The sequence below is a fragment of the Hippocampus zosterae genome, chromosome 10 (genome assembly GCF_025434085.1).
Source record: "Hippocampus zosterae strain Florida chromosome 10, ASM2543408v3, whole genome shotgun sequence".
NCBI lineage: Eukaryota > Metazoa > Chordata > Actinopteri > Syngnathiformes > Syngnathidae > Hippocampus > Hippocampus zosterae.
The window spans coordinates 11,792,510-11,819,667 of NC_067460.1; the positions used below are offsets into that span (position 1 = coordinate 11,792,510).

The 27,158-nt window shown below is 41.0% G+C and overlaps 1 protein-coding gene across 4 annotated transcripts in view; it reads left to right on the forward strand.

Annotated features, from left to right (window-relative positions):
* The window catches only part of cadm1b (cell adhesion molecule 1b), a 157,795-nt gene that overhangs the window by 76,736 nt on the left and 53,901 nt on the right, over positions 1–27,158 (forward strand). The window contains exon 1 of one of the 4 annotated variants that reach the window (XM_052077530.1): positions 23,453–23,619. The exons of the other annotated variants lie outside the window; for them this stretch is intronic. The gene's annotated coding sequence lies outside the window, so the exon portion shown is untranslated. Of the gene's footprint in view, positions 1–23,452; positions 23,620–27,158 lie in introns of those variants that run through there. 4 annotated transcript variants of the gene reach the window in all.

Here is a 27,158-nt window from a genome sequence, read left to right on the forward strand (position 1 = left end):
ATGCAATATAAATCTAGATAAGGTGGTTGTGCCATTTACAATTGTTTTTCACATCACATCTTTTTATTCTTTGTCCTTAGTCTTGACATGATGATTATTCTTCAAAGTCTTGACTTTGTCTAAACGTTCCATGGTATTGTTCCTGACTCTCTTGTATTATCTCAGTTTTTGGTCTTCATTTGTTCTCAGTTAATCTGGTCGCTATGGCAACATTGATGACAGCGTAATGCTTTTGGTTCATGAATAAATACTGAATGAGGGAATAAAGCTCATAAGAGGTTTGATCTAATTACCTTTTAATGCTTTGCGGTTTTGATCTTAGACGGAGCAGGAGGCACATGTCCCCTCATTCACGCTGCCTGCTTACTTGTGTGTAAACACCCGACCTCAAGATGCGTTACGAGCTCGAAGAAAACAGGTCAGACACATTTGTGGTCAAAGGCGTGTCTTTTAATCCTCAAACAGGTGTCATGCACTACATCATGTAAGTGTTAATGCACATTCAGCAATGATTTTCTACCAGCCTACAGAAGAATAGCTTCTCATATGCAAAGCAGCCCTTTTACTGTTGAAGATCTATTATTGAGCTACTTGTTTGCAGAGCCCATCGCCAAATGAGCTTTGGCTTATTCAAACAACTCCAAAATAAGTCCACATAGAAACAAAAGACAAAAAAAGAAAAATGATGGCAGCAATTAGTCTCATTGAGAGAACAACACGGCTCCTTGTGTCGTCGCTAGTTTTGTCTCCCTTTGGTGCCATTAATCACAAAATCTGTAGACTGTGATCCGTGACCACCATCCAGTTAAATTTGGAGCTGCTTTTGTCTAAAAAGGAAAATGTGCTGCACAGCTGTCACTTTGCTACGACATGGTTCAAAGAATACAATTCTTTTTTTTTCATACTTCCAATTGGGATATGGTAAGAAAACAAATAAGATATCCGCAGATTGAAATTAGGATCCCTCCTAATGTTAATAAATGCCAATCTTGAATACCTCCTGGGGGGTAACAGGCTTGTTATCAGCCTCGGGCTAAAGCCATTAAATGGTGTGGCGGTGAGAGTCTCTGTAGTGAAGGTCACTTGCCAGGATCTAACTTTGGGAAAATGATTACTTTGTCGATTATACAAAATAGAAATACATTTTTTTCTACATTTTATACAATGTATTTTGTTTAATTATTTGACTTTGATCTGCCATTTTTTTATATATTACTTCACACTTGGTCTTCAACCTTATAGTTAGCAGATCTGACACACAGTTTTGAATTTGGCGTTTAGATCTCGGCTACGGACTTCCTGTCTGTATTCATGTCTGTGTGGATTTTCTCATGGGACTTCCGCCGACATTCCAAAAAACACGCAATGTCCCCCTCACCCAAAGTCAGCTGGCATAGGCTTCAGATCATCGTTGACCGTAACGAGGATGAGTGACATACAAAAAGAGATGGATGGCTGGACAACATTTTGTTTACGGCGGAAGAAAACAATATTATACATAGCGATTTTTTTGTCCCGGCCCTTGTCTAAATTTGGTCTGTCCTCAATACGATTCAGACAAGATAAAGCACTGCTATTATCACAGCCGCCTCCTGTTATTGCCCACAACGCACGCCATGGCAGCGTTTTCAGGCTTTTGAAAGGACCCATTTTAAAATGAAAGTGACTACGCTTGCTCTTCATTCCGGCGGCTTCACAGGTTTCACCCCCTGCAAGCAGACCAAAGCTCTGCGGTTCGCCTGGGGGCAAGCTGTCGCGCCCCCCCATCTCGATGGACTGTCTGTTACTGGCCAGAGTTAAAATCTAACTGATCTTTGCCTGCAGACGTTTTAAAAGTCTCCGGTGAGAGGTTATGTATTGAATTTGAATGTCAGTGGTGGGGGAGGATATACATAGGTGCGAGAAGAGTAAGAGCAAAGTATTAAACTGCATTTCTGTGGCCTCGAGCATTGTATGTCCACCTGTCCATCTGGCCCTGGCTTGCTGAGTGACTCTGCAGTTTATTTCCAAGGGGGAAAAAATTTTTTAAATATCAGGGGCGAGCTTTCTATTTGTTCCAACTCTCAATTAATATTGATTGACAAAGACCACAGCAGAAGTAAAAACAGCGAATACAATGAAGTCCAGAGGTAGAACAGCATACAAAATACTGCAAACACATTCGGGAGAGCAGCCGCCAACTCCCATGCAACATTGCACATCGTGAAGCGTGCATCATTTATCTTGGTAAATGGCTACAACAGGGAACAGCACCAGTAGCAACCTCGATATGAAGGCTTTATGACCGCATCGACACTAAGCAAGCTTTGATGACCCCCGAGTTGTTGTGGGAAATCAGTTTACCAGTAAAAAGTCTCTTCAAAGTTACACAAGCTCTGTCGACACTCACATTTTTGTCTTACAAATAATGAACCGAAATATTTGGCTGTAAATTTTCTGCAACTTCAAATATGAAATCATTGCCACTTTTTACAGCTTTAAATAAATAAAGGCTATTAATCTGTTCAAAAACAAAGGGTATACATCAGGGAAAATATAATATATTAATCAAATACTAAGATACTAATGTTCCTAATACAATAAAATGTTACCATATTGTATCTTTAATAAATGTTATCGAAGGTAATCTGAAGTCACGCTCTGAAGTTTCACCTCTGCATTCAATATTTAGTGAGGAATAAATGTGGCAGATTGTATTCCAAGCAAAAAATGCTAATCCTATGCTACTAACAGTGCTGCCCTGCTAATCCAATAATATAATGTTATCATAACAATCGAAGGGAAGCACACTATAAACTTAAAATGAACTGCATGGTTTTAAGGTTGTTTATGGTCACACTTTTTTTTGTGGTTGTGAGTTGAGCTAAGAATGCAAAACTAAATTCCTTTCTTTTTTTTAACGATAATTCATGCAAAGTACAAAGGTAGCCTTAATATTAAATAAATAAACAGAATTACAAGTTTTATTAACAACGCATTAATGTAAAATATTTAATGACCGTCCGAAATATTAAACCTTATGAACAAGTTGAACCAAGTTGCTAAATGTTACCACACATCACTTCCTTGCGAATCAACTGGTATATATATTATTTTTACCGTAACAATTACAATTTAAAAACATTTAAATAAATGATGTTAACAGTTTTATGAGGACACGTTTTTACTGTTCAGTGAGTATTAAATATTAAAGATTGTGAGTTGCGTTAAAATGCTAATGTTTGAAGTTTTTAACTATAATTTATTGACGCCTATGAGGTAACATAAAATAAATTATGTAAAAGGTTTTATGAAAACACCTCTATACATACGCAAGGTTTTAAAGATTGACAGTCTTAAAGATTGATTGGGATTTGAGCTGAGTTGCTAACTATGTTCTCAGTAGTCCCATGCTAATGCTAACCTAATGTTATTTCTACAATAACAATTGAATCTTTGTACAGTTCAACATTTACGCAAAAATAAATGATGTTAGAGGTGCTGAGGTTGTTTCATTTCACATGTACAATATCGTGGCCCAAAACAGCGCCTGGCTTGCCATCTTATCTCACTTTGTTGGTTATTATTTCCTGTGGATGGGTTGTAACTGGGAAACTCTTACTTGGTAAATTCTTACTTGGTCAATAAATCTGATTCTGATTGTGACATACAAACATGTGGAAGTTCATGCAACAGTATTTAACCAGTGGAAAGTATGAATTGCGATGAACTTCTCAGGCGCAATTAGCGTGTAAAACAAGTCTAAATAAGTCACCCAAAATGTCTGATAATCAAATCCGGAAGCCAATGTCAGGTTTTGAGGTGATTATAATAACTTTCCAGTCATTCTGAAGCTTTGACATGATGGTCAGTGTGAGTTTGTGGTTGAAACCTTCATTTGTGTTGCCTAAACCTGACATGCCCTGAATGTCCAATTTTTCTCATTTCGCTCCACAAGTTCAAATGCATAGTTAAGGCTCCATAAAATTAATCCGAAGGAATGTGTTGTTTTGCATAAATTATCTCCTTCTGTCTGTCTGGTCAAGTTGTTAACCCTGCCAGATATTGTTTTTTGTAATATGATAATGCATTTCTTGTCTGAAACTTAATGTGTGCTGGCCTCTTGCCCACATTAAACTTAATAAGAAAGTATTATGGCTATGGGAAGTAAATCTTATCCAAAGCCTTGACCTGCCGCCAAACTTACAAATAATAAATCTTGCGAATTCAAGAAGTTCATTTTATTTGAATGTATCATATTTATTATATGAATTGTGGCCAGAGGCATTTAAAGTATGTACTTTTGGTAGCGGAAATTTTTATGTAGTTTACTTACTGGGAGTCAGAAGGACATGGCTGATGAGAAATGTTGTTAGAGTGTTCTGGTTGTGTGTTACTTAAGTCATTGAAGGTGTTTAACTTTTACACAAGTACTGACCTAATTGAATCTTGAATTTTTTTTTAACATCCTGTTCCGGCACACTGGCAATGAATGTAAAAAAATAAAATAAAATCACTTTTCAGTTCAGCCCCCAAAGGGCTGTTTTAAAGGAACATGAATGTCGGTACTGTTGGTGTGTCTGTTTTGAGTAGACCCACAAAGTCTCAAGAACCCTTGCTTGAAAAGACTGCTGTTCTTTTTTGCAGCAGACATTCTATTTTGTTGTTTTGCAGGTGTTGGAAGAACAAGGTTGACTTATCCTAGAAATTTGTGAAAGTGTTTAATGACCTTTTGGATTAGTTCTGGACTTTCTGGTTGTATCTTATTCTTTATAAAACATTCTGTCCTGGCGCATTGATATTGAATGGAGGACACAAGTCTGTTTTCACATATTTGAAACTTCATTCTCAAATTCCAGTTTCGCTTAGAAACATGACATTTTGTGTGTGTGGCTGTCATAAGTGGACCCACAGAAAAAGTCATTTTGAAGCCATTTTTCCAGTTGTCATTTAAGGCCAGGCTTGTTCTTGAGTTTATGTCCACTTACAACAAAGTCTGAACCACACATACGAAGAGACGTGAGTGATGCAAAATTGCGATTATTGGTGCATCTGCACAAACCGGAGAAAGTCCACTGGGCTCAGTTGTCCTCATCTGCAAACAAATATTCGCTGTGGTAAATAGCTTGTTGTTTTTTTTCTATCCCCTGAATCGTCACAAAGCAGCGTGCTTTGGCTTGAGCATTCTCACGCTGAAGGTCAACAATCTGTGTGTGTACGTGCGTGCATGTGTGTGTCAGCCGAAAGAAATAATCACATTTTTGTCTCCCGTGTCTCAACGGAGCGGCGGGAAACCGGGGATGACAGGCCAAAATGTTTAGGGGGAAGAAAAGAGATGACGTGCCAAAGTGGTTCAGTCAACCCGCAATGTTTTCAGAATAAAATATAAGAAGAGTGATGATTCAAACATGATGGCCGGACAGAGCTCGTCGATGCAGCTGTTGACATGACAAATGTTTGTTGACGCGCTGGTAATAAGCATCTGTAATCAGAGCCCGGCAAATGAATTTTCTTTCAGTTTTGAGAGATGGCCTCGGGGGCTCTAATCAAACACTGAATCCACATCATCTGTAAGAGCCACTATTAGAATATTTGCTAAACAGTGTTTGTCCTGCCACCTTTTACGTAAAGTGGCAAAGAGACACTTTTACTATGAAGGCTTTTGAGAGTAAGTACTTTCCCAACTAGAGAGGCGCAGCATTTTCCCCGTGAGAGAAGGTGTGTCCTACTTTGAACAGCAGGCAAAGAGGAAACTCAATATTCAAGAAACGACGATGAAGACTCGTAGTTGTGCAGTGTGGGTCCAATTTGCATAATGTTATAACGTAAGAATGCCAACTTTTGACAACGGTGGTTCTCTAGCCATATGTTTATAGTTGGGATTGTTGATTGTAGTGGGGTGTACTGGGAGCTGTTTCTTATATTGCGAGTGGAGGTGCAACAATCGACAACTCATCATGATCAAATCAATAGTAAATATTTCTGCGGTCCTCCAGGAAAGCACCACTGATTTTCTTTTAATCTAAATAAGACATTTACAAATATTTGCTTTTACGTTGGAAAAGGATCCAATATTGAGTCTGCTTCTGGACCAAGCCAGTCAACAAACCATCACCAATTTATGCTTTTGCATTTTCTGTTTTGTCCTTTTTTTTGTCCACACAGTATATATATAATATTTTATAAATGCCCCCACAATAATTAACAGATTGATTAGTAAGTTTGACCACCTCGTATAGCTAAATAACCCCAATATGAGTGTTTGGAAGCATGGGATGTTCTCAAAACTAATAAGTAATTTTACAAGTAGATAATGCATTATACATTGGGCGGCACGATGGTCGACTGGGGAGCACGTCCGCCTCACAGTACAGAGCTCCAGGGTTCAATTCTGGCTCCGGCCTTCCTGTGTGGAGTTTGCTTGTTCTCCGCCTTTGTGAGCGTGAATGGTTGCTGCGTGTCAATGTGTGCCCTGCAATTGGCTGGCCAACGGTTCAGGGTGTCCCCCGCCTACAGCCCGAAGACAGCTGGGATCGGCTCCCGCACGCTGCTCGTGACCCTTGTGAGGATAAGCGGATCAGAAATTGGATGGATGGATAATAGTCATCATCATCATTTTACATCATATACAAATGAATACAGCAAAATATTAGTGGCTCATATCATAATAGTAATAAACTAAATATCATTTTATATGACACCCTGACAAGTGGAAGTGAATCCTGCCCCCCCCCCACCAGAGCCGTCGCTATTTCTGATATGTATAAACATATTATCATAAATTATCATATGAAAGCGCTCACCCGCCGTTCAATGTCGAAAGGTTCGCTGAGATTGAGTTGATGAATCGCACGTGTTCCATCCCTCCTGTTTGACACCTGACACTACACATGCATGTTGACACCATCTTTTCAATGAAGATGTTTTGACACTTGCCTCTTTGTTTGTGGCTTCAAATCAAATCATACGCAACCTCTGGAAACTCATACATGGTACATAACATAGTAAAAAGTACCGCAATATGGAATCCAAAGATTCAGAACTTGATTTAAAGGGCCAGGCTGCAAAAGGCTTCTCTCGCCGACTGCCTACAGCCAAACTTCAGAGATTGAGGCTGTGTTCTGAGCCTCCGCGGGTTTAAATTTAGTCTCCTTTAAAAATGGATGCATATTAAAAAGCTGTTGTTTCGACAAACTCGTGAGACTTAAACTTTAGCGTGCGTCATTTATTTACACGGCAACGCAGCCTCCCTCACTTTTCGGGCCGCCGGTTGCGGCGAAGGGAGAGTGCATTGCATTAATCTGACTAATGAGCTATCACGTCGCATAAATAAATCCACTGCAACAATAATGTATTTTAATAAGAAATGCTTAAAGGCCGCTGGGATGAAAAATTGCCTCTCAAAAGTCATCGCCTGTAGAATAAATCTGCCTTTTATTTCTTTATTTATTTATTTTTGATGGATAGAAGTTGCTTTTAATAATTGATCACCGCAAAGTGCTTGTAAGTGAGCGTTGCTGATAAGCAAGAATAGAATTCAGCATTGAATCCTGATCGATCCACTTTGAGGAACGCTTGGGGGAGGAGTCGCACCCTCTGGGATTAGTTCTAAGCGCGACTTGACCCTGCGAGACGATGCTTCAGGCCTCTTGATTGACACATGCACGGCATACAGCACGACATGTGACCTGACAGAGATTCGCACAAGAGGACACACCCATGCTCAGAAACGCACCAACTTTTACAGGCGTGCCCCTGAAACTAGTTTTGTTTAGGAACTGAACATTTTGGGAGGCATGCGTCTATCAGGAGTCGACCAAAAATGAAGTCTAAAGAAAAAGACAAATCTGCCATTTTGGTTGAAAGCGGCAAGTTGTCCTTCAGTCAGAATTAAAATCCAAATCTGAATCATCTTCACTGGCCAATTATTAGGGCTATACATAAGCAAAATGCATGACGTTTGCTGAGCTAACACGTCATATCGCGTGCAAAAAAAAAAAATAACACAACAAAAAAAACCACTCAGGTGAATACTTGAGTGCATTTTCCCTGAAAATGTTGCACTTAGCACTGCATTATGGCCGCACCTAATGCTTCTCTAGCCATGATCTTAAATTTCCCGGGATCCCTTTTTTCCTCCACCTATTTGTTGACATAACCTGCGGATTGCAGCGGGTTGATTCCTAAAACAAAGTGTGCTTTTACTGCATGAGCTATCCAACAAATGCCGTTTTTGTTTTATAAGAAGCAACCAATTCAGAGATGATTTGACTAAATAATAAGGTCTATTTTATTGTTTTCCTGAAGCATGTTGGGTATTCGTGTGGGTGGACAGGAAATGTAACATTTTGTAAGTTTCTCACCGTAAAACTAAATAAATAACTACAAAAATAAAGGAATTTGATGCTGTGATGACATAGATATCTGTCAACACTTGTTTATGTTGCATCAAGGAGTGACTTGGAATGTTTTTTCTTTAAACTTTGAACTTCCCTGCCAAAGGAAGGAAGGAAACGGGGGAAAAAGAAACACTTTGAAGGTACTGCTTCATCTGCAGTTTATTCAGGGATAAAGTTCGGAGTTAGTTAGACCTTTCAACACGAGCGGCTGAGGCAAGAGATTCAAAGAGGCAAAGCGATGAAAGAATAACACGCAACCACGGTATCGAAGCCGAGCTGCTGCTGCTGATCTTTGATGACACCCATGTATGCGTTAGATCTTCCACGAACCAGCGTGCATTTACCTGATCACTACGAAGCATTTACAAACAACATAAGATTTCTGCGCTTCCTGGGAGTTAGTTTCACCAAAACGCTCACAGAAGTATGGAATTTGGCTTTAATAAGTAGGTCGGTAAGCATGGGTCGGTATCACATTCTGACAGGATGAAAAGCGCGAGCAAACGTTTTTTTGTTTCACGGAATCGCAGTATTGCAAATTACAGTTTTAAAATGGCTTATTTTGCAATCTTTGTATGAATAACGGTTTTCTACTGATAGTCCTCCGCCGGTGCGCTAGTTAACATAAATGGAAAATCAACAGTTTCACGTTTCACCTGGAATCAGAATATAAGAAAACAGTTCAAGTACTTATCCTTCAGAAAATGACTCATTGCTTCTCAAGTAACGTCAGACTTGAAATCAGCTGATGATGGCCATGCCACTTAGCGCCATCAATATAATTCTCACAATTATTTCATCAATAATATTCACTCTTAATGAATTCATACAGCTCTGCAATAGAACAATAGCTATCATAGACGCGGTAAAAGAAAAAAAAGTTCTCGCGTACGATATAATCCTCACTTTGTTATCATTACTCGACTGTGACTTGAAGCGTTGTGTTTATCCTTATATTTATTTTATTTTATTCCTGAATTCCTTGAAAAAGGTTTGCATGACCAGAATGGTATTTATTTGGTCGCTGGAAAGTTGTTTGGTTTTATTTGCATTAGTCTTTAATGCATTTCTTCGACAGCATGTATCAGAGAAAATTGCCATTAATTTCAAAACTATATCCATACATCCATTTTCTGAACCGTCACGGGGTGGGGGTGTGGGTGTGTGTGTGTGTGTGAATGTGAATGTGTATGTGTGTGTGTGTGTGTGTGTGTGTGTGTGTGTGGGAGAGAGAGCGAGAGAGAGATCTCTTGTTATCTGACTCTACCATTGCCAGTACTGAGATAAAATGTTGTCCAGCTCTTCTAATTAATGTCACTGCTTGCAAGCGTTAATTTCAAGACGGCGTTTTAGCAATATATTCACATTCCCTTAAATTTGTCGATGAGTGGTGCTCTCACAAATGCACGAAAAATAGTCAAATTCAGATGAACCAATCAGCAGTGTGTTCAGTCCCGCGGTCATGCCGCGGCGGTGAACTTGTATAAGCAGCGGCCTCACAGGTGAGCGGGCAGGCCTTTCGCATCTGTTCTCCTTTTGATGCCTTGTCAGTTTTGAAGGCAGCTCTCTAATGCAGAAGCACGGGCGAGCAGCTATTTCTTTTGAGATGAAAGCATTTCAACATCCATCAAAGAGCGGAAAAATCTGCAAATATGTGTGTCGGGGTATAGTGGTGCACATGTATTACCGCGCAACCCAGCATGAGCCGGTCGGTTTGGGTTAATGAACGGTGCCCGCATCCTGACTGAGAGGGCGTGTCTGCGGGTTTGATTGAGCGCTTGTGTGTTCTGCAGTCCTAATGAGCTTTACAGTAGGTGTCGGCAGCCCGATTGGTATGCAGCGCGTGCCCGCCTAATTGCTGGCCTGCACCCCCACTAACCACCCCCGCCCCCCTACTGTGATCCCGCGGCTCCTCTGATTTGGATCCGTTTAGCCCGTATTTTACTTCATTATGCCAAGCCTGCATTGTCGGCAGGTTGTGTGTAAGGTGTTTTGGATTGATGGAATTGACACTGTAATTTAATTTCACATAAAAAGTCATCCCCGCTTCCTGTGCAACCCTGGAATACAAAGCAGAGTGGGGAAATTCAAGCAGATTGCTTTTTGATTTGCTATATGTGCCGAGTATTTTGGTTGGAGTTAGTAGACCTGAAATGACACAGAAAATCAAATATCCTCCTGTCATTGTGTTTTATTAGGCCTCCGAGACGGCAGAAGACTTTAAAAAAAAATAATAATTCCCTAATACTGCGGCAAAAAGCACCCGAGTCCCAAAGTGGACTTGCCAATGAAGTGTGCTGCCTTTCATCTTGTTGACAAATCAACTGTGAGAAGCAGTTCTGCAGGATTGGGAGTTGCCGCAAAGAGCAGCGCAGGGGCTGTGTAGAGCTTCACTTCAGTAAGCTGAGGGATGAAAAACCTTCTCTGATGCTGATCCCGAGCAGCACCGACAGAGTTCTGATCCTCCTCAAACAGACAGACACCATGACACGCCATGTTGGGTGTCAAGCAAACCGATGTCAAGCATTGCCTTCTCTCACGGCAACCGTACGAGATCTGTGCCCGTTAGTACTTCTGCACTGCGGGTAAACATTTGCATACAGAAGTGACAGGAAGTAAGCAGCAAAATGGAACTTAGGGCTGTGATGTGACTTGAGAAGATCGTCAAGTGTGCTGTGTGAAATGATTATTCTTATTTTCAAATTGACTGAAAATGACCTTGGTTTTGTCTATCGATGCCGGCAATGTATCGTGACAGGCCGACTGACTGTTTACAAGTTTGAAGACACTTGCGATGCTAATTAGAGGACACACTTCAGTGGGACATTTCCATTGAATTATTTTCTAGGAGTACTTTTTTGATTTTTTCATGATTCTTTTGAACTTACTTCAAACAATGCCTGATTGGCACTGGTTCATTTTTTTTAAATTTATGATTACCGGTACTCTTTTCAGTTCCGCAGTATTTCTGTGAGCAGTGTTTTTTTTCTTCTCTCTTTCCTTTTCAGAGGCATACAAATCATTTTGTCCATGTGTGTAACACTGGGTAAGTCAGTTTGTGAGGCAAATGAAACCATATCATCATTTTTGCTTGGCAGAGCACTGAGAGATTTTTCGACAGTAAAATATGTGCCTCGGTTTGATAAAGTCTGTGAAAAACCGCCTGAAGACATACTCACACAAAAACATTTAAATTGTGCTGTACATCCATCTCCTGCACCCCGCGCCCCTCCTCCGCCCTGCACTTACTACAACTTTCCTGACTAGATTATTTCTTGTCCTTCATTTTATTTCTGTTGTACGAAGTGGTGTTGTAAATAAGAGGAGTTGCGGCATTAATTGGGATAGACGATTTGGATTATTTCTGTTCTGTTTATATTGTGATAGTTTTGTCACTTACTTTATTTTTTCTCTTTGTGTTGCCATCCAAAATTTGATTTACATGAGAGCTTTCATATATGCTGCCGCTCGAGTGAAGTGTCCACAAACTTCCAGCCGTTCATTGAAGGGGAACACCATCGTTTTTTGAAAACACTTCAAAGGACATGGAGTGAGTGAGTGTGAGACTTTGGGCTGAATTACATACAGACACACGCACACGCACACGCACACGCACACGCACACACACACACACACACACACACACACACACACACACACACACGCGCGCGCGCACACAATCACTCACAAAGTTACGTTCTCACGATGTGCTTATCATGATTTTATATTTACAGTGTTGTTTTTTATTTTTATTTTTTAAACTTGAGGGCTGGAACAAATCAATGGTATCCATCCATTATTTCTTTACACCGCTTATCCCAGTTTACTTGGGGTCAATCACAGGGCACGTATCGAGACAGACAAGTCCTTTCTCACGAATAACTAGAGAGAGGAGTCACTGTATTCATTATACGATGATTGTAAACTTTTGGACACGATTATTTCATGGACTTGGTTCATCATAGCTGGTGGTTATCAATTGCAATCATTTGATTTGATGAATTATTAAAAGGAGTACTGTATAAAATCAAGGCGGTCTTTTTGCTCGGGGCCCCTTGTGCTGTTTCCTTGATGCCTTTTCTGTTTGGAGCTGTTAAAAGCCAGAACTTTAACCATTCATTATTTATATGGGTAATCTTAACAGCATCTATGACATAGAATAAGCAAATGCATAACAGGCCCCCCTTTCATGGTTTAATAACAAAATGATAATTCACTGTGTGTTCAGTGAGAGTGACTCGCCTGACATGTAGTCATTTGTCATTGTCCATTGGTAATATAAAATATTTTCAATGGCAAGCTTTCAGCAGAGAATCTTCCATCACTGTGGACAAACTGCATTCATGTTGTCAGGGAGATCACATTATGGCGGACGTCGACATACAGCCTTGTTATCTTTTGCTAGGAGAAGAATTGTTTGATCCCACGCTGTTCGCCGACTGAAGGTATCGGGGCCGCCTCGTCGCCAATATGAGCGCGGCAGTCGTTTGGACTCCGGGGTGGTCTTCTTGATTGGCGAGGGGACTTTGATGTGGCGGAGCCAGATCTGACGCTGTGATATGGAGCTCGACACAGATGATGACATTACGCGAGCCCCCGTCAGAAGACTTGGCACGTACAAAAAAGAAAAAAAAAACTCTGCATGGCATCTCGGCCCGCGCGTTGACTCCGTCCTTAGCTCTTTAATCCTCCTTTCACAAATAAACAAATGGACTCGTGTTGGAATAAACACGGTCGGGGTACTTTAAATTGACAGCGTGATGCATGCTAACGGTGGCGCTCTAAAAGTAGTTACAGAGGTGTCTTGGGTGTTTGGCGAAGATGTAGAAAAGCTATTACACTTTTGAACGGTGCAAATTGACATCGGCCACTGGGACCAACTTGAGTCGAGGTTTGTGGGTTGCCGTAACCACAAAGTCAAATGAAACCATGTATAAATATTCTGTCTACTTGTTGCGTTGTATCATTTCCGTGCTTGAACCCACGCATAAAGATGACAGAGGTTAGTTTTGCTGATGAAAGCTTGTCAAAAACCAAAGAGTAAACAGGAAACCGACCAAGGTGCAACTAAGTCACTGATTACATGGGTTCGGTTTAGCTTTACGGTTTATAAAAATTTGTGTAACACTGTCAGGTTTGAGAAATAGCCGAATAATGTTTTGGATCCTTAAAATGCAGATACAGACAAAATGTGAACAACAAAAATCTTTCAAACGATAAAAAATCTCAAAATCGCAAAACCTTCAAAGTCTAAATAGAAATCGCTTGTCACAGGAAAAACGAGGCATAAACAAAAAGCGCTTGCAAAAAGCAAGGTAATTGTCGATAAAAATGACAATATAATACCAATATTTACAAAACGAGCAACTAAAAAGCAAAACGACTATAAACGAGATCACAAGGTCAACACTTGAGCATAAACGGCGAGCAAGGTCAATAATCCGACAGAGATATGGCAACTTGGCAGTAATTAATTACCCGGCAAGGCTTAACTAGAAACCAGACACAAATGCACCGTTGAAGAGGCATGTCCTCCACTCCAGCTGGTGCTGAAACAAAAATCACAGACAGAGCAAAACCATGACAATAACAAGGTCAAAGGTCATACAGATCGGGTTGCGGTTTTTATTACTTTTTGAAGCACATTCTAAATGAATATGGTCGTGAATGTGCACACACGCACACAAAAATGCCAACATAAAGTGGAGCGAAAGTACTGTGTATATCGGTCCGTCACTCCGTCCGTCAATCCACGGTATCCCAAAATTATCAGGTAGATTTGTTTTCTGTAACTGAGTTATATGTTAGTTTTCCTCTTCCATTAACACTTCTAATTCCATCACTTGCAACTTCATTTTACACTTGTAGTGAATCAAGAGTCATCTTGAGTTAGAGTCAAGACAAAATGACTCTTGACTCTAACTCAAGCGCAGTAAAAATGTTTATCTTTGACGTCCGTTGCCGTCAATGGCAGTGAATGAGTTTCAAAGGGCTTTACCTGCCCCCAGTTGACACATGCTGGCAACATGTACTTATCGAAACTTCCTCAACCAGCGTCCCTCCAAATATTTAATTGTGAAAAACGTGAAAGTCAACACTTTTACACTTGTTTTAAACAGCACAGGCAATGTGTTGGAGTGAGTGAAGTGGGCGTCCGCTATTTGCAATCTTCTGCTATCAATCAATCAGGCCCAATAATTCCAAATTGGCTCGAGACCCCACCTGCTATTTCTACATGTGCTGAGCCTTTTATCACCTGGGTTGAATCTTGAGAATCCTGCAGGAGAACTCAAGGCAACTTCCTCCAATGAATGTGACTGAGGACCACAGCAAGCCTCTCTGTCACGGAGGCTAAATGGAATAGCATAATAAACTTGTGCTTTGCTTGCACTACCGGTCGCCATGGTTATGTACCTCCTTGGGGGGACTGAGTCTGATTGCCGACACTCATTGCGGCGCTACTTGTCTTCCCTCTCCCTCCCCTCCGAAAGTGTATGCGGGTAACTGGTGGTCCCTGCGGGGGGCGAACTGACAGGTAGGAAGTGATCAAAGAGCCCCTTTCCTCGTGTTTCATGTCGGCCTCGGAGTCGCATCTTCGCTGCTGCTTCTTTTTAATGGGTTCATGATGGCTCCCTCGCCCAAAACACACGTGCATAGCCGTCACGTTTGACAGCTGCTAACACGCCTCTCGGATCCAGTCGATGCTCTCACCTGCCACTACCAGACTTCCCTCCTGTCTAATAAGATGCTGAACTCTCTCTGCGTGCGTCCTGACTCTTGGGTCTTGGCAAAACTGTCATCTGAGCTGCATGGCACATCTATAAAATATCAACCCCATCACCACAACTGAAGAAAAGATGGGCAAAGCCACCCAAGTCAGGCTATCTGTTAATTTAACCCCCAGACCTCAATCCTCGTGAGCCAAACTACTTCACTACCCAGGTGCGTAGCCTGGCCCGCGTATCTCAGGCCCCATCTTGTGTCCACAATGGCCAACAGCCAGAGGGTCTCCTCGTACTCCCTCAGTTGATCTCTTGAGCCTGTTCAGTCAATTGGAGCGATCCCGATTGTGTTTGCGAGGGGCCACATCTCATTTCAGGTAGAATGTTTTTTTCATTCCAAGGAGTGAATTGTGGGTGTTGAAAAAAATAGAGGCACGATCTCGCCAGAAGCTGCAAACTTCAGGCTGACAACGCTGGCTTTCAATGAAACGGTCAAATAATGTGAGGATTTCGACAGTCGAGTTTGTCACACCACCATTCCAGATGCAAGTGCGTTTTAGTGCACGTGTTGCTGCTGCTTTCGGAATGAAGGCATGATGGTTCAATTGCCAATTGGCTAACCAAAGGCTTGTGCGATTGCCTCGAATGAACCAGTAATGGACCAATATTAAGGGCAGTGAGTTAAGTTATCAAATGAGTTGATGTGAAAGTGGCTCAGCCAAGTATGTGGATTTGATTAAATTACATTATTTATGTTTGAACATGGAGCCTTCACACACACACAGTTGTTGACCCCGAACCCTTTATGGATTTCTAGACAATGCCCGTTTCTTATTCATACCGTATACATTCCCAGCATGCCATAATGCAGGAGTGTCCAAAGTCGGTCCTCAAGGGCCGCTGTCCTGCCTGTTTTCCAGCTCTCCCAGGAGCAACACACCTGATTAAAATCATCTAATTGTTTTCGAGCTGGCTGATGAGCCTATCATCGGAATCGGGTGTCTTGCAGCCGGGATAGATGGAAAACAGGCAGGACGGTGGGCCTTCAGGCCCGGAGGCAGGATATACCAGCCATAATGTATCAACGGAAATAACGCCATGTGACTCGATTAGTCCAAGAGTGTAAACCGGTCGACTGAGAACAGTGTTGCCACAGTTACCTTGAAAGAATATAGTTTAAAAAAAAAAGATTCTTCCTGGATTTCACTGAACGCTGAAGTGTTCTGCATGTTTCTTTTGAAAAAAAAAATTGATAGATTTAACTGGCAAGAGTGAAATTGTAAAACTAGTCAACACACAACAACCTGTTGGGTGGAAGCTCGAATGTACCGCTCTGCAACTCCAAATGTTTCTTCAAAGTTTATTGTTTTTTTTTTCAGCTTAATAGATCACACTTTATCGACAGCAGGGGTTCCACTGTAGCAGTTCCAAAGCAATAAAACAAGTGAAAACAAAACAGCATTTGTTCATAACTTTAACAAATATTTATGGAGAAAGTGGTGGGCTACACTATGGGACTCACATTAAAAATGTCACAGTTCACCTGATTTCTGGGTTTAGTCACATGCAATTTGCAATGCATGCTTGCCCCGAGGGCAGTTTGACAAGAATTTCAGTTGACAGCAGAGAATGGTAGTGGCCGAAATGACAGCCCTCTGAGATAAATGGATCAGCATCGTACTTTATTCGGCAAATGCATTATTAATCAGAATAACGTGTTTAGACTAGTAGGGGCATATACAACATATTGCAAATAATTTTTTTAACCTCTTTTAAAGAGTTAGACTGATGTTGGCAGATATAAACATTTTTGGGGGACGGTGTCGACTACTTGTGGTTTTCCACTGCAGGGTTTTACTCGTTTATCAGCCCAAAGTGGCCCTTTACCAGACTGGCAGCCTGACTCCCTGCAAGTCAACAGAATTCCTGACAGAGGATAGCGATGCGGAGTTGTGAAAGCTGGCAGAGTGATTGATAGCCGTTTGTTTTGCTTGCTTAATAAAACACAAACTGGGCTTCCTGAGAGAATGCCATTTTTCAGGGCCCCTCTGCAGAGCCCCCACTTAAAAATAATTCATTTCTCGGCAGCGTTAGGAGCCAAGCGCTAATGTTAAATATTCATGCAGGCCCAGTCTAAATGATGTGGCCATTGGCACAGCGTAAGCGTACACTCTCTGGAAGGGAGGAAATGTCAAGGTGTGAATAAATGAAAGAAGGGAAGTGGTAGATTACCGTGACCATGTGAATTCACTGTTGGCGGCATTTAGTTCTGGAAATAGGCACTCAAAAAAATGTGTCTGGATGGGTTTTCTTTCTGGACCTGGATTTGACGCCCCTATCAGATAGGATGATTTCCATTTTGGCCCCGTCTATCTATCTATCTATCTATCTATCTATCTATCTATCTATCTATCTATCTATCTATCTATCTATCTATCTATCTATCTATCTATCTATCTATCTATCTATCTATCTATCTATCTATCTATCTATCTATCTATCTATCTATCTATCTATCTATCTATCTATCTATCTATCTATCGAGTCAGTGTGTGTGTGTTTGTGTGCGCGCACGCAGGAATGGGTGTTACATTTTTACACATGGATGTGGCAAATTTAAAATCAAATTATATTTTGAAAACTCTAATCAGATCGTGTGACGTCGGCAGAAGCAGCATGTTGTTGACATAGTAACTGCCGAAACTCTCACGAACTACTCAAACACTCTGAACTGAAAATCAACTTTTGCCTAGACACAGTACTCCAGGAAAATGCTCTCAAGTTCACAAATGAACCACACGTACTACTAAAATGCTCTCACACATTTGAAACACTCTGGAATGTTGAAACACTCTCACGTGCTACCGATATTTTTTTTCCCCTCAAACTATGAAACGCTGCTCATACGGATGACTGATTATTTTTTCACCCAGAGAGACTACCGAAGCGCCGAAACACTCATGCACACAACTGAAACACTTGCGTGGTTTACCCATCATACTGACAAGCTCTTTCTCACACATTACCCTAATAAAACGCTCTCACATATAACATTGCATTTTCCCGTTCATTTTCTCACATCTTCACACTGGCAAGTTCCACCCAGGTGTGTCCTGTAATTAGGTGTCTTCAAACTTGCAATCAGTCAGGCAGCCTATTTCCAGTGCAACCAGTCGTCACTGAGCTGCTTGGTGATGTGGTGCATACCACACTAATATGCACCAGAGGAAGCAAGGAAGAGAGTTGTCTCGGGAGATTAGAAAGAAAATTATAGTCAGCCATTTCAAAGGCACATAAATGCTACAACTGTTTTTTTTTTCCCTCTCAGACATACACACACTAACGAAATGCACTCAAACACACACCTGAGGTGTTCCAGCGCTTATTATTGAAACACTCGCATTCTATTGATTTTTTTTTTGGGGGGTGGCGTACGCACGGACACACACACACACACTCACACACACACACACACACACACACACACACACACACACACACACACACACACACACACACACACTACTGCTCATACACTGTTAAAATACTCTCACAAAATCTACTACACTGTCACCCTTAAAATCGATACCTTCACACAATGTAGATTTTTTTCACTTAGTCCTTTACATTTTGTTTTTCGCTCTCACACTCACAATTGAAGCCTGACTCGCACAAACTACTGTATTTTTCTTTCATTCGTACAGTACTGCGTGCACACTTCAACACTCTTAAAACACTTCACTCACACAACTGAAATCTCGTACCTGATTGAAGCACTCCAGTACACACGAGTGAAACACTCTCACGCACACTCGCTGAAATGATCATAAACAAAATTCTGAAATAGTTTCACGGAATATACTGGTACAGTATTTTTTCATTAGTGTGTGAGAATGTTTCGGTTGTCTGTTTCTCGAGAGGTAAATGATGTCCCTGACAGCCCCCCTCATACACAGCGTGCTAACATTCACACACACTTTTTCCCTCTCGCAGTCTGACTAATGAGGCCTGAGGCTGGAGACGGTTCCATCAAGGAAGTCAACACGCCACCACCACTGTGTTTCCCTCCTCTCCCACACGCTCTGCGGGCTCTCCAACGCACACCTGATTGATAGCAGCGATTTGACTGAGAAAAGGGGAAATGGGAAATTGAAAAATGGTGTGGGAAGATTGGAAACAATGCGCTGATTATAAACCGGGCGGGGAAACAAAAGGCCTCCCCTCCATCTCGCTTCTCGTCTTTGGCGGCGGCGAGGCAGCAGGTGTGTGTCGCACAGGTGCCTGATTGAGGTGCACAAAAAGGCATTATGAGCGCAAACAAATGGACGCGGTTAGCGTCCCCGGATGCATTTTGGGCTGATAGAGGTGATTATAAGCGTATGAGCAGAGGCGGGCCAGAGAACGTGCACAGGTGTTGGATGGAGGAGGAGGCGAGTTTGTGTCATCGCGTTATGAACCCATCCTCACGATTAACCGTGTGCATATGTCTTGCAGTTAGTGTTGACAGGAAATGAATGAAACATTTTTGAGGTAATTCAGGCATTGCAAATCATTTGGGATCATGTCGACACTAAAAGATGTCCTTTTAGTTGATCTCTTGCAGGAAAGATTGAGTTCTTCAGCACAGATGCACCAAACGTATATATGCATACATATATACGTATATATACATATGCATGTTCTAATATTTGTGATCCGAAACAGAGAATTGTTGACAGTGAGTTGGATCAGGGCATTCAAATATAACATTGGATCATGAGCTACATGCTGCTTCACCTTGTCTATAAAATACAGTAAGTAATGAATGCAATCACTGACACTTATTTTGAAAGCATAGAAAGAGTTCCCCATATTGTCAGCCATTTTTCGAGCATTTTGACTGCTCACAATATTTTAGTCTGTCACAAAATACGCACTGAACCTATAAACGTAAAGAGGAGAAGCTCTTCTTTCACCAGAATTTTTTTTTAACTTATCAGCAGGAGAAATTGATTTCTGACCTAAAAGCAGAAAAAAAAACAATAATTTTAATAAAAATCACCACACCTTTGCATTTATGACACGCCATACTCTTCAGCGGGACTTTTGATGTCTTCAACCTGGCTTCAACTTTCCTCATGATAACAACACACGCTTTCGACTCCCTACTGCAACCAATTCTCTGTTTGTATCATAGATATACATACTCTAAGTGTCAGCGGCAATGTGTTAGCATTTATCTCATTCAAAATCGAAATTTCAAGCCAAAATTCACCACCTCACGATCTTCTTCTCAAAAGCTTTGCTGATCTCAAATCCAAATAGGCCGTCATTTACAGGGATCCGTTCAGGCTTCTTTCTAGTCTCGCTGGCGATGACCACGAGGACATCACTGCGGCCTTTACACTCCCACGCATCTCGCTGCAGTTTTCGGTTTCAGTCCCAGTCAGGGGGTGTTGCTCTGGTTGATATTGGCTAGGACACGTGGAGCTTCTTCCCCATTTTATGTCAGATTCCGGTAGCCGTTTTTACTTCGTGAAACAAGGAACGAAGCGACAACAATAGAGACTGTGGAACATTGCCTGCTCGGACAAACAGAACAAGACATGACCAGTTGATGTGTTTAATTGTTTAGCGAAATCGATCAAGAAGGCGGCAGCGTACACATGCGCTAAACATTTTGTGGTCATGTGATCACAAATATCCAATTGTTTACCTAATTCAAATATGTGTGTGTGAAAAAAATAACTCGTAACATGAGTTGCTTCCTCATGTCAGTGCAAGATTTAATCATAAAAATTCACATTGTTTACATTGAGCAAGAAACATTAATCTGAATAATCTAAATGTTTTCAGTTTTTGGCAACAACAAATGAATATGCCTCCCTGTTCTGTTCCAATACGTTTGAAGACAGTGTCGATATATTGCCCCAAATCTTCCATATATTACATTTTGGTAGTTAACTGGTCCAGTGCTGCTGGTAGTGTAATAATAGAGCCTCTTTTGTGGCTGAAAATGAGGACAATTTGTAAAACGCAAGTGTGGCATAAATTAGCCGCTACCTGCTCATAGGGTGGGGTGGCTTTGTTGCATCTCATAAATGAGTCTTGGCCAAAGCCCCGCTGGTTTAATATTCTCCGAGTGCTTCCAGACAGCGAGAGACCGTGCAGCAGCTGTCTCTTGAACTCGCTGTTTGGACCCCTCCGCTTTCATTTAGCCCCTTTGACCAGCCTCCTTTCCACCGGGCTGGCTGCGGCGATGACAGGCACTGTCACACGCTTCTCCTAATGTCCTAATTACCGTGCCATATCTCTCTCTCTCTCTCTCTCTCTCTCTCTCTCTCTCTCTCTCTCTCTCTCTCTCTCTCTCTCTCTCTCTCTCTCTCTCACTCTTTTTTTTGGAACCATATCTCTGTGTACATATTTCTGTGTTCTTCGTGAGTAAGCAGATATGTTGGCAGACAAGCTTGAAGCTTCTGTGAGTTCTCCCTCAAAAAATCCTCACAATAGCAAAATGAATATTCTCTTTAAAGCTGTTTTGCGGCTGATTTGTCGCACCCACTACAAAGGTGCTCACACTCGCACAAGTGAAGTGTTCTCGCACTCACGTTGCAAACACACGCAGACACCGCTGAAATGCTATCAAACGCGACTGTTTTTTATTCATTATTTTTTTGCTCACGTACGTTCTAAAAACAGTTGGATCAAAAAGAGACTGACCCAACTTTTTGGGTCATTTATTATAATCAGAATGTTGGGTCAAGTTCTTTTCTGAAACATTTATTTTGTGCAATGAAACACATTAGCCCCCCCCCCCCCCCCCCCGCTGCTGTAGACTGCAAATTTCCCCAGCGTGGGACGAATAAAGGTTATCTTATCTTGGTCTGTTTCATTTAAGCTAAGATTATTTTGTGGGATTTTCATTCATTCATTTATCATTCATATTCACGCGCCGATAGACTGAATCTTGATAGAAACATGCACGACTGGGCAGCGGCTGGCCAGTCACAGACTTGCAGTGTGACCTCTTGCCCGGTACGAGGCAACGACAGTTATCTGGCTGTCTGACAGTGCGACCGTCGTCTTGAACAACAAAAAAGTCATGTTGTTTGACAAGGCCATTCGATCCCTACTGAAATTTTCATACATTTGAAACCTTCTCACCGCCTAATGAAACACTCACACCAACATTTTTCAAATACTCCCACATTTGCGAATGAAACCATCTCACATCTCAATATCTGAACCACTTTCACACACTTTTTGACGACTTATTCATATTCATGAAATACAACTGAAACACTCTCATACTCACTTATGAAATATTGTCACATTCACAAATAACGTTCTTTCTCACATACACACACATGACTGAAGTGTTCCGCGCTTAAATGTTCTCAATTTGCTCAAAATCTAAAGCGAGTGAGTTCGGAAAACAACCCAGCGTTTTATAGCGCGTATGCTGTTACCGGTACTTCTCAAATTACTCTCTGTGAAGGGAGCAGGTCTAACGTTTGGTCAATTTTGGTGGAGAATGTTTTAAAAATGTAGACTAGAGGATCTCTGCGCTCGAGTCACTCTCTTCTCTACTGACTTCCTTCCGTGCAGTTGCAAATATTCCCGTCGCTACTTGCCTTTAAAAAAAGAACAGACTGTGGCAGGAAAGAAACCTTTGCAAGGAGAATTTGCAAGAGATGGAATCGTGGCCCGGAATAGACAATGTGAATCAAATTTGACGAGTCACTCCAGCACAGTGTGGCGGACAGCAACAGCTCTTAAAACGGCGCTCAGTCAGCCGTTCTTGTTAACACAAGAGAGCGGCCGGCGGCAAGAAAAAATTGTTGCACCTCTAAGGGAAAGCGCTCGTCCGCTTGCTCTCTGATTTATGGAGCTGTGAAGTCACGGCATTTGTCACAATCAGCACTCTTAACAGTGCGTTGCTATAATTCAGTCGACTTCCTATGAATGTTTATTACAAAACATCCTGTCTGCAAGAAAACTTTTCACTCATGTTAAGATCAGTCTGTGTTTTCACTCTGGTGTCTTTTTTTTAGGGGGGGTCACGAGGCAATGCAACCACAATCGTTTGAAGGTGAATCCCTCTTGACAGCGGCAAAAACAAAACACTTTTGCTCCGCCCATAACATAGAACATTGCGGATATTTTTAAAAAATGTATGTTTGTATTGCAGGTTGAAAACGAGCAAAAATAATTGCGATTTATGTTTGACAACATGCCACAGGCGTTCTTCTGCCACTGGCTCCGCACACATATTGCGTCACTGCTCACTCATGGGTAGTGGAAGCTAGCAGATGAGTCCAACATTAGCCGAAAGCTAATGCTAATATTAATGCTAAGAAAGCTATTATAGGTGGCGAAGAACAAGGGCGGACAAAGGGAAGCTTCATCGCCAGATTATTAGGTCCAATAATGCGCAGACAACAACCGTGTTCTAACGAATACTTCTATTCATCATAAAATAACAAAGGCCACACTGCTCTGTGTCGTTAAAGCTTACCACCATTGACGCCTAGCTTAGGGTGAGTCATATTTTTAATCATTCGTTTCTTATTTTGGTGCTTGTAAACATTTCTTCACATGAAAATGGCGAGTGGCAGTAAAACGTTTGGTGGGCACTGCTGCCTTGAATAATAATTAATGATAATAATAATAATAATAATATGAAAAGCCCGATAAATTGTTCTGGAAGTGAGTTTCAACAGGTTGGCAGCTGCTCTGTGTCAGTCTAATAGTGGATTTATTGTGTTGACACTCATCAGATTGTGCAGGTCTCCTCAATAATTTTTATATTATTATTATTATTATACTGGAGTGTTTCCTGCGCAGTCAGAACGCTGGCAAAATGGTTTTTCATCAAAAGAAGCTGAGGGAACAATTGTTTCGAATTCAATTGTATTAAAAACATTTAAAAAAACATACATTGCCCAAAGTAATACCCGACACATGAATTTCACCAGCCATAGGAGCCATACTCCATTCACGTTTTAGCTATTTAAAGGACAATTCATTGCATTTTTTTTTGGGGGGGGGGGGTAGCCGCTACTTTGTTTTATTAATCAAGTACAACACAATATTTATTTGCAAAGGGCTTTCATGTTTCTTTCATATAAACTCATGCATTTTTGAAAATCATTAAGTATGTACAGTACAGTATATCCCATCGTTATTGCAATCTTTTCGCAGTTTGGATCCTGGCACAGCGACAAGATTTTTCTCTCTCGGGTGAGGGGCTTGCCCAACATGCTGGGAGGGGCGGGGTGAGAAATAAGATACATTTTCATGACTTCAACTACTTGAGAGGTGTATGATATCCACCACAGTATGTGTGTTTGTTTGTGATATTGTTTATTGAGCATATAAACATGTACAGTAATAGAATTGACAGAAAGTAAAGGTAAGTAAAAGCGAAAAAAAGGGGGAAAAACAGTCATCAAACAGCACAATCATATGTTCAAAGGAGTAGGAAGAAGTGAAAAACGTATATAGTCCTCCCCTTGTTATGTATTCAAATATCAATAGATCATTTTTTATATCAATCAGAAAAGAAAAGGCAAATGTCTGCATACAAACATTTTCTTTTATGTGTATTATACTTAGCAATTCTTACAACTTTTGGTTTGTATAGTGACTATATACAGACACGTTCATATGTCAAGCGAGTCACTCGTTTTCAGGTCAGTTTCAAAATTATTCCACAAATTAACACTTATTACAGATACACGTCTTTGCTTGATGTTTGTTCTTGTTTTGGATTTTTTGTAGGTACCGGCTACCCATTAAATTATAGCAACTTTCTAGAATTTTGAAAAATGTCAGGATGTTTTGGCAGAGCAGGTTATTGTGTGCTTTGTACATTAAATGGGCTATTATGAAGTCAACCAGGTCATAAAATTTAATCATGTTTAATTTGATAAATAGTGGATTCGTGGGGTCCGTATATTTTGATCTATTCATAATTCCGATTGCTTCTTTTTGTAGTTTTTTAAAAACAGGGAGTGTGTTTATTTCACACGTGTTTCCCCCTATTTCCACACAGTTGGTCAAATATGGTCATAATAATGTACAGTATAATGTGTACAAAGATCTCTTATTCAACACATCCTTGATTCTATAGAGGATCCCAATGGTTTTGGATATTTTTCTTTTAACGTTGTCTGTGTGGCTTCCAACACAGTTTCGAATCCATTGCTCATCCAAGAAATGTATTTTCATACACTCTTTCCATTTCAATTGAGTTTACCATCAGTGTTTGATTGCTCTCATGCCAAAAACAATTAACTTAGATTTTTTGACGAGTTAAGTGACAATTTATTTCTGTCGAACCAGTTTTTTTAATTTGTTGACTTCATTTTCCACAGTTATCAGGAGCTGTTTATGATTTTCTCCAAAGCAGTAGAAAGTTGTATCGTCAGCAAATAAGACACAATTAAATTGTTTTGAGACATGCAGATATCATTTGTATGCAGTGGTGTAGTGGGGATTTTTTAAGTGGGTGTACATGATTCTGGGATGTTCTATGTATACATACAGAACATCAATCATAGGCTACAACACCAGTTGAACTAACGATAAATATATATGTTTTACTACTCCAAAATAATCACAGGCCAACATTATTAAGCATAACTCACATTAGGGCTAAAACCGAAATAAAAATTGAATGTGGCGTCGGGAGAAGTGGGTGGACGGCGTACGACCACTACACCCCTGTTTGTATGATGAATAGTTTTGGACCAGGCACAGACCCCTGAGGAATCCCATGAGTGATCTTCAGTTAATTAGAGTTTTTCTTGTTAAACTCCACATACTGATATATGTTATCGAGAGAACGTTTTATCCATTTATATGTTCATACTGAAGCGTGGAACTGCCAATGCCAAGTAAACATTTTTGACTGCCAAATTCGTCGGTTCGTATTTGCAAATACTTTCAATGTGTTCTCAAGCTAACCTAACGCGCAAGTAACTGAAAACTCACTCTGCCCCTCCTTGCCCTCACGAGCACGGCGTACGGCTGCAGCACAGACTGTATTGGGACAGACTGGGTATTTGTTAACTTTTTCATGTTTTATTTAAATAAATAAATATTGGATGAAAGGGGCTTGACAGATTTCTGATGTGCCCGTAGCACACTTTAGCACCGATGTAACGCCGTGCATGTTTTGGACCGAAGCTTGGACCCAAATTTGGGCTTTTGAGTTAAATGGATGAAATATTGCCTCATAGGAACTTATCCTCTGGCGCAATAGACGAAGTATATACTCTTGGTTGAGAGCCAATCACAGTCCTGTAAGGTCCCAAGGGGGAAAAAGATATTAGAAACAGCTCTCAATCTGATTCACTGCAGTTCGACACTGACCAGTTATTGTGAAATGAATCCCTCTGACGGTGTCAATCAAAACTGAGCATTATTACCTTCGTAAAGGCATTTTTTTAAAAAAAACTCAGCTCTCGCATTGAATCTCATTTGATTGTGCAGGTGTACATAACAAAGTGATTGGTGGAATAAAGCTGCGGAGGAAATGAATCCAAGGCGCATTTGCAGTTTTTCACATTTCTAATAATCAAAGGGTTGCATCCCTGAAGACTGACAGATTGATTATCATTTCTGCTCTGCTAGGTTGTCATGGAGATGGACCATGAACTGGATGCTGTGGTTGAAGGCTGGGCAAAAATAAATGCAGCAGCGGCAACAGTAATAATAATAAGTCAACAACACATCCGGATAATATTTGACTTATTTTAGTTGGAATTACATGCCTTGGCCTGTAGGTGTGTGTGTGTGTGCGTTCGTGTGCGCGCGCGCATTTTTGTGTTTTATTTTTGGAAGTCGAAACTTGTTCATTGGTCAAGAGTCCACTTCATCTTATTTCCATGGAGAGGAAAACGTCTGATCCCTCTAATTAAATGACGACACAATGGGCAGCACACTGTGTTGCTGCATTCGAAACGCGTGCGCGCACACACGCACACACACACACACACACACACACACACACACACACACACACACACACACACGTAAGAGCTGTGGCATCTCAAGCAGAAACGAGGCGATG